The sequence below is a fragment of the Notolepis coatsorum genome (assembly GCF_963971535.1).
Source record: "Notolepis coatsorum genome assembly, chromosome: 2".
NCBI lineage: Eukaryota > Metazoa > Chordata > Actinopteri > Aulopiformes > Paralepididae > Notolepis > Notolepis coatsorum.
In genome coordinates, this window is record NC_140166.1 from 136,132,631 (window position 1) to 136,141,906 (window position 9,276).

The 9,276-nt window shown below is 45.3% G+C and overlaps 1 protein-coding gene across 1 annotated transcript in view; it reads right to left on the bottom strand.

The window, feature by feature from the left end:
* Positions 1–9,276, bottom strand: part of ptprub (protein tyrosine phosphatase receptor type Ub) — a gene marked incomplete at its 5' end in the record, with an annotated part of 300,165 nt that overhangs the window by 119,677 nt on the left and 171,212 nt on the right. The gene's annotated exons all lie outside the window — the stretch shown is intronic.

Here is a 9,276-nt window from a genome sequence, read left to right on the forward strand (position 1 = left end):
TTAAAATGTCTAATATATATGCATGATAAAGTTCAACAATGTCATTGCCTTTTATTTTGATATTCCTTAATTCCACGTTGAAATTGCGCGATACACCCCACACAGTGTGGGGTCGCCAAAAGAAATCCTAAATAAAATGGGGTCGTTGTGGTATAAAAAAGTTTGAGAACCCCTGGCCTAGAGGTAAAGAGGCCAGCCAGTAATCAAAAGGTTATATGTTATAAATATTAATATAAGTAATATATTTTTGGATTTTCGGGACAATGCTAACAATGCTTGTGGTGGAGGCTGAGTGCACTCAACACTAGACCAAGACACCCACCCTGTTACTAACACAGCTCTCACCACTAGACCAAGACACCCACCCTGATACTAACACAGCTCTCACCACTAGACCAAGTCACCCACCTTGTTACTAACACAGCTCTCACCACTAGACCAAGTCACCCACCCTGTTACTAACACAGCTCTCACCACTAGACCAAGTCACCCACCCTGTTACTAACACAGCTCTCACCACTAGACCAAGACACCCACCCTGTTACTAACACAGCTCTCACCACTAGACCAAGACACCCACCCTGATACAAACACAGCTCTCACCACTAGACCAAGTCACCCACCCTGATACAAACACAGCTCTCACCACTCGTCCAAGACACCCACCCTGATACTAACACAGCTCTCACCACTAGACCAAGACACCCACCCTGATACTAACACAGCTCTCACCACTAGACCAAGACACCCACCCTGATACTAACACATCTCTCACCACTAGACCAAGACACCCACCCTGTTACTAACACAGCTCTCACCACTAGACTAAGACACCCACCCTGATACAAACACAGCTCTCACCACTAGACCAAGTCACCCACCCTGATACAAACACAGCTCTCACCACTAGACCAAGACACCCACCCTGATACTAACACAGCTCTCACCACTAGACCAAGACACCCACCCTGTTACTAACACAGCTCTCACCACTAGACCAAGACACCCACCCTGTTACTAACACAGCTCTCACCACTAGACTAAGACACCCACCCTGATACAAACACAGCTCTCACCACTAGACCAAGACACCCACCCTGTTACTAACACAGCTCTCACCACTAGACTAAGACACCCACCCTGTTACTAACACAGCTCTCACCACTAGACCAAGACACCCACCCTGATACAAACACAGCTCTCACCACTAGACCAAGACACCCACCCTGATACAAACACAGCTCTCACCACTAGACTAAGACACCCACCCTGATACAAACACAGCTCTCACCACTAGACTTTGCCGATACAAAACGTAAATATATGACATATATATATATTATATATAACATAACCTACATCATGTACTTTATTTACTGAAGCAGAAGCAGACCAGAATATTGAGCAGTGGTAATTATAGTAAACATAATCTTCAATGCCAAGTGTCACCGAACAACTTTGCATATCGCATGACCTTTGTTTGTTGTGCAAAAAATGCAATTATTACAGATTTGATTTAGAGAAATAACAGCAGGTCTCTTGATGATAAATTGAGCAGCGAAATATGAAATGAAAATAAGCATGTTCCCGTTTCCTTCTCTTGAAGATGATATTTGAAGAAATCAAAGATGAGGAGGAGGCAGAGAATCATAAATCATTACTGTTTCGTCGCCAGAAGCCGTTTGTTGCCGTCTGCAATTTTCTGTTCTCGTTATCTTTTGTGAGACCGGGTTTCAAGCTGCGAGGTGTTGCCAGTTGGGATGTTTTATGACGCTTCTCCAAAGCTGATGAACATTATACTGTAGATGGTAAATCACCTTAACGTTGAAAATAGATTGTCTTTTAATTAGGGCTGTCAAAGTTAAGCCAATCTGCACTTTAACATAGGCCTGGGTTGTTTTTATTTCTGTTAGCGCCGCGGATATATGAAAGAGGTCTAGCTGAGTCAATGTTGATGGTTTTGTTGAACATTTGTATTTCACAGGAGATAAACTGTATTCAAAGAAAGCTATTAAAATAGTCTTTGAATCTAAATATACTTTCTTTGTGTTGATTCTACATTAATTCCATGATTTTACTCAAGTAAATATCTGTTACAAGCTTTGGTCTTAAGTAGAACAATGCTATTTTCTATCTAGATTAATCTAGATTAATTACAGAAAATTGTGAGATTAGTAAAAAAAAAAATATTATCTATTGACAGCACTACTTTTAATATACTTGTGCTGTTCAAGTTGGTCATGAGCAGTAAAACTCCAGTTTTTACACATAAACAGATTGTATACTATACTGTGCATGGGCATTACACTAGAGGTTCCAATAGTGGGCAGCTTGAATTGCCAGGTCCAAAAACCAACGCTTTAAGGAGATCTTTCATTTTTAGAGCATTAACTCTTTCGAATAACCTGCCTCAAAACCTCTGCTGCATTTACAGTAGATTCACTTTTAAAAATAATCTTAAATTGTATTTAACACTGTATTTTGTTTAGTTTTTTTTGTTTTCTGTTTCTGTGCTTGCATGTAATTTTAGCCATCTTAATTGTTAGTTTCATTATGCATTGTGTGTTGAGTACTGACTTTCAATCATTTAGTTTTGCAATAATAATTGTTTTTGAATGTTTTTTGCTATGGCACCAGCTAATGGGGATCCGTAATAAAATAAAATAAAATCTGCGTTATTCCACACAGTTCTACATGTCAAAGGCATGCACTATTCTTATCTCGCTTCAGTGGATATGCACTGAATACATTTCAAAATGTACCTTTACATACCAACATCCGTCTGACCACACCCCCATCTGCTGCCTACATAAGCAGGGGTGGGGCCACACACTCATCTCCTTCTCAAATTTCATCCACATGATAGTGCCTGTATACCAATCACTTGGCGAGGAAGAAAGTATTAAGAAAGGAAAACAGAAGAACAAGGAGATACGTTGACATTATATCTTTATTTTCTCTCTCACTATTTTCGAGAAAATTACAGCGATATTGTCTTCGTCACTGGAGTGTCTGGAAGATGATGATCATTCTGACCTCCACCGGCTTTTTCGTATTAGGGGCTCGCGCCGCTGACATGCTCCCCAACTGCAGTCCTCCTTGCTGCGGCTGGATGGGTTTGGCCCTCCGGCCATACAGCTGGACTGTGGGAAGCACCAGCTGTTGTGAGAAAGTGGTTGCTTCCAGGGTGGGGTAAGTACTGTTTTGCTTGCGAGCACTGGTTGTCTGCTTATGCTATGGGGGTTAGCTGACAATTTTACGAACGCCGACTCCGGACTAGGGGTCCTCTGCTCGGCTTCTTAAGCGGCGGACGGAGGATCTTGGTCTGACGCCCATGACGGTCAACCTAGTGGGCCGCGACCAGGACCTGGTGAACCCAGGATTCTCTGGACGAGCGGATGCTTCTCTGTCCCGTGCAGGCCCCATCTTTCACATAAATGTGGAAGTACACCCTAACGAGGAAATGTGGGCATAGGATCTTCTTTATCGGGAGTTCCATGCTCAAAGTCGGCTGCAGCCCGGATGGGAATTGTGCTGGCTCCGCTGTATGTCTGGTAAATCACCGTTGAAAACTGTGTTTGACATTTCTTTTTCTCTTTCCTCTTAGGATGGGGAGGGACTTGGACAGCGGCCTGTCTGAAGTGTGGCTTGTTATGTCGTTGTGTACAGTTCAGGTAGAGCCATATGAAATCCGTTTTATTTTTTTCCAAATTCCATTTAATTTTTTTCCAAATTCCGTTTTTTCCGTTTTAATATTTCAGAATTCTGTATTTTGCTTTGTACGCTCATTTTACCATCAGAAATAGTGTCTAATAAGTGGGAATGAATAAATGTCCACAATTTAATAAGATATAACAGTCCATTTAATAGGGCTGTCTTAAATACTTCGAAGCTTTGAAGCTTCGTTCGATGGGCATGGGATTCGAATATGAAAATAAAATTTGATTATTAAAAAAAAAAAAAAATTATATATATTTTTGCAAAATCAACTCTGCCTCTCTTTGTTAACTACAACAAGCAATGCTGTTTGTTATTTAAGATGAGGTCGGACTCGGCACTGACAGATTTGTGTTCATTGTGCTGCTTTTATAAAGCCTCAAATGACGGCTTACAATATTTCATGAAAGCAAAGTGTTTTATTTGTCTAAGATTTAAAAAGGTTTAAACTTTACAGCACTGACAACGTTGAACAAAGTGCTGTACAAGTCCCACAACATAAAAAATAATATTTATAAAAAAAATAATATATATATATAGTTGATTCCATTTTTATTGCTCAATTCCGCGATTCCGTCCGCGATTCCGTGATCGCGGATTCCATATGGCTCTAAGTTCAGGTGATAGCTGCTTAGCTGGCGTGCTAGTTTGTGGCCTACTGTGTTAGCCAGTCAGCTGTTAGCTGCGGCGCTAGCTCGTTGTGTTTACTAGGCTAGTAAACGTTAGCTTGTTGCTATCAGTCGGACGGCTGTTAGCTTAATGCTACACTGTTGAAACGATACTGTGACTATAACATGCCTTAAAACACTCTGACTACGACGTCATCTTTGACAGAGGATGTTAGTCGACCCTACACCCGGGTGCCAGTGCCAGCGAGGACTTCGTCAACATGGAGAACGGCGGCTGGGTGGCGTTGCGGACATACCCTCGTCACCGACGCAGGAGATGCTGGGTTCAACTCGGTGTCCCGTTAACTAGTGTTGCTGTTCTCTCGGCCTGCGTTCTGGGTGAAGGTAGGAGTCCTACGGACTTTAAACACTTCTTCTTTTCTTCCCTTCTAAATGTTTTGTAATAACGATGTTTCCAAAACATGTGTTGCTGCAATACATTGAGGATACAACGCGTGTTGTGTGTGAATTGTCTTGTCACTGGTATAGCTTCTCTCTGTAGTAAATCGGCGTTGTTTTTACGTGTGTAAAAATTAACTGGTTTGGTTGTGATGAGAACATGTGTGTTCATGTAACGTTGTACCGTGGGTGAACTCACAACTAAGAGGGTTAATTAAACCTGTAAAGCTATGCTTAGTGACATGTGATTGAGGAATGAATCTTTTTCTCAGCCTGTGATGACAATGAACAGTATGTTCACACATTAATAAGAGGTGCCTGTTCGCCTTGGTCGTATCAAGGGTAAGATAGGAGGGGTGACCCCCCGGTTCCCTGGGGCTTCCCCCCCCTCCTCTCAGACATGTTTGGTTACAATATGTTGTGTCACTGTGTTTGTGGGGATACGATGTAACCCTCAGCTTAATTGCTGGGGTTGTGCTTTCCGCTTGAGAAACTATTTTTTCCTAAAGAAAAGGTTGTTTGGTCACTTATCATGTGTGCTTAGCAAGGCCTGTGGCCAATACATAATCGAGGACTTCTGTCTTCTCTCGTTATGAAAAACGGCGTTCCTCTGTAGTAGGAGTGTACTGTGCCATTTTTTGTTGTGATGAAGGGTTGTGTGTGTCGTTGAGATCTATAACTGGGTTAGGTTTTGGCCCACAGAAGCACATGTGTAAGTCTGGACCGGGGCTCTTAAAGGGGCCCTCTCTGTTCTGTGTTTTTCCTTAGTAAAACTCAGGTAGCAGGTTATCACATGAGCTATGTGAGGCTGTTCGATGCTTCATGTAGCAGGCTATGACTGTGTCAATGTGTCATGCTCTACTTGTCATTACATCGTATCATGGGTGAGGGGTCGTAAAGGGGTGAACTGGTAATCCTTTCCTCCCCTTTTCTGATTGGTCAGGGGTTAAAACCTCCTGTCCTTCAAGGTTCCTGTCACGTTGCTGTTCGGCACGTTACAGGGTAAGAGGGGGGGGGGGGGGAGTTTCCTGGTCCCACGCCCTGGAAGATTGGGCGTGTGCACCGCGGAAATTCCCCCGCCATAGAGTACGTCACTGAGCGCGTCTCTAGTGGTAAGACTTCCGTGGGTTGTTCAGGGCCATGTTATGGATCTGTTTCAGGGAGTTGTCAGAGCTCCTCCTCACGAAGCTCCTCCTCAGAGAGAAGTGCCTTCTGTGAGTTCGGACTCTCCTTCCCAGTGAGGGAGCCTCCTCAGAGTTCAGAGCCTCCTCCTCAGATTGTCAAGGTGAGTAGAACTTCAAAAAAGGAGTTCTGCTCTATTGTGTGTGTATTCGATTCAATTCGATTATGGAGTGTGTATTGGTTCAGTGCCTCCTCCTCGGAGAGCCCTAACCCAAGTGTTACATAGCTCAATGTTGCAATATATTCTTTTCAATCTATACAGCTCGTGTGGGAAGTCTCTCTGGGGATTTCCGTCTCCTCCCTATGGGAGGGTGGCGGGATGTAAAATTGTAAAAAAAAATACCCTCAGCTGCGTCACGTGGGATTCATGTCAGTCTGTGTTTCTTTCTTTTTTAAATAAAAAGAGGAAATAACATGAAGCACGACGGCTCCGTGTCGTTCTCCCAGGCGACTTGGAGGAACAATGTTTGGTGTCATGCTAGACTATCCATTGATGTGTTTGGGTCTCGACGTGTACATAGTGCTGGCTCGGGGTGTTTCTGTTAAGAATCACGCAGGGGGCTAAGTGCGCCTTGGTTGCTCGTTATTAAAACAGCATTTTTATAGGGCAACTGGGATGGAGTTTTGTCTCTTCCGAGCGCCAGTTTACTAGGTTGTCTCGATGAATTCTCGTTCATATCTGGGGGTTGTTAACGGAATAGATCAGAACATAGGTAGAGGGGTCTCACGCCCTTGGGGTGGGCCACTGAGCACGGTCCAAATGGGACCGTCTGGGTGGCTCCCTCTTTTCATGTTTTAGATCGACACGCATACCTACCCCCTCTTCTGGAGTGGGTATGTCGGCGTGGTTAGGGCACGGGACTGGTTCTGGTCGCACTGGTCCAGGTCAGTTAACCCGTTGTCCGCCGGGGATGCAGATCTGCTGTTCTGGTACCCTGAGGGACTTGTGCTTTTTTTGGGGGGGAAAATGCCGGGTCGGCCCGGGTGTCACAGGGTTAGGCGTTATGGAGACCCTTGTTGGGTACATGTTGTACTCTGCACTATCGTAATGGCTTACGGCCATACCAACCTGAACACGCCCGATCTCGTCCGATCTCGGAAGCTAAGCAGGTTCGGTCCTGGTTAGTACTTGGATGGGAGACCGCCTGGGAATACCAAGTGCAGTAAGCTTAGGGCTGGTTCTCCATTCTTTTCGCTCCTCTCTCACGCGTGGCAAAGAGGGGGCTGTTGGGGTGGTCTTTTGGACCTCCTCTGGTAACCCTGTGTGCTTCCCGGTCCGAAGTGATGTTTTCGTCGACCCGTAGGCCTGGAATAACCCTTTTTTGAAAACTGAAACACTTGTACTGCGGTATAGCCAGTGTATACCCGCAGGTGTGTTTTTGGAGTTTTTTCTTGAGGGGTTATAGGAACAACCACCGCATGTGGTACCAAGAGGGTGGTTGATTCCCGGGTGTGTTGGAGCAGAGTCAACTCCCGGGTTACCCGGTTGAGTGTGCCCCTGCACGTTCATGACGTCTGCCAATCGTGTCAGCCTTCTCTGCCTCGACCCCTCTGGGTCGGGTTTTTTTGGTGGAGGCTTTGTCATGGTGCGCAACAATGCCAGCATACGCCCCTTCAGCCGGGGTGCTGTTTTCAGTTGACCCCTTTGGCGCCTGTCTCGCCCGCAGTGCTCCAGGCTGGGGTCTACAGCATGTTGCCTGGTTTCCCCGGTGCGCTGCCTGCTTCTGTTGGTTAACCTTGAGTGCTTACGGCCATGCTGACTGCCTGTGTTGCAGGGTCAGTGTGCCAGGCGGCGTACTAATGGGGGGGAAGGGCCCGCTCTTGGAGGGGCCCTGTCCGAATACGCTGGCGATGTGGGGGGCGGTGTCACTAAGTGACCGCCTGGTGGGGTCTTGATGCCTGGCGTCATTGACCTCTCCGGGCCCCCTTTTTCCGGGGGATCCAGTCCCTTCAGTGGGTCTGGGTCTTCCTTCGCGCTCCGCTGCTACGGCCTTGCCACAGGGTTTAGTTTGCTCTTGACCCCGTGATTTTGGGGGCAGTAACGAGGTTTGTTCCTTCCGTTCGTTCCCTGGTGGCATGCGGGTTGTGCGTGTGCGTAGTCGTGGGGTCAAGCCACGGTCTGCTCACCCTGTGCGTTGGGTTGCTCGAGTTCCTCTTCACACGGTCGGATCCGTCTCCCTCCCGTCCTCCAATAGGGAGGGTATCCCTCCATTAGGGAGGGTCGGGGGGGCTCGGTCCTCCCCGGTTCTGATGGTTGTGGGGGGCCTCAGTGGGGTACATTTGTCGAGCTTCTAGCTTCCGCTCAGCTCCTGCTATGCATTATGATGCTGAGCGGAAGCTACAGTAGCATGAAACAGAACGTAAGGTTATGTATATAACCAAGTTCTGTGAATGCTAGTGACGCTCAGAATCTAGGCGCCACTGCGGCCCTTGATCTTTCATTGTGGTGAAATTTGTTGGGAAGGAGATGAGTGTGTCGCCCCACCCCTGCTTATGTAGGCAGCAGATGGGGGTGTGGTCAGACGGATGTTGGTATGTAAAGGTACATTTTGAAATGTATTCAGTGCATATCCACTGAAGCGAGATATATGCATTATGATGCTGAGCGTCACTAGCATTCACAGAACTTGGTTATATACATAACCTTACGCTTATACACTTCCTATCAAATTCACGTGTCGGTTCTATGCACTGTAATTTTAAGAGCACTGCTCTGTTGTAATTCAAAATTGAACTATTTGATCACACTTTTTACTTCTTACTGATGCACTGCTCTGTTGTATGTTATAAATACCCTGTTGTATGTCCGTTCTATTTGATAATTTTTTGCCTATTTTTAAACTGAATCCAATCGCACTTTGTTTTTACTCTTGTCTATTCTATTTTTATTATTTGTATTACTGAACGAAACTGTAAACAGAGAGGCCTATTGGGATGCTAGATCCTAATGTAAAACACTGTGATTTACCTTACCTTGCTACCTCTCCATCTTATTTATGCTAGCTTATGCCTGTATTTTTTACTGTTGTGAAGCACTTTGAACTGCAACTTCTGTATGAAAAGTGCTATACAAATAAAGTGTATTATTATTATTAGGCAAAGGATGTCTGTAGGTAACTCGCACTGTGTTGATATTTGTCATCGGGGGCTGATAGTCTCCTATCAGGGAGGCCCAGGTGTGAGTCATGGAGGTGCTATTAACAAGATAACAAGATGATGGATGATGGATGTCAGGTTTGACGCCACCACGTTGTATAAATGTGTTGTACTTGTGTGGTAGTGTGTGTGTGTGTGTGTACGTCAAAGTATG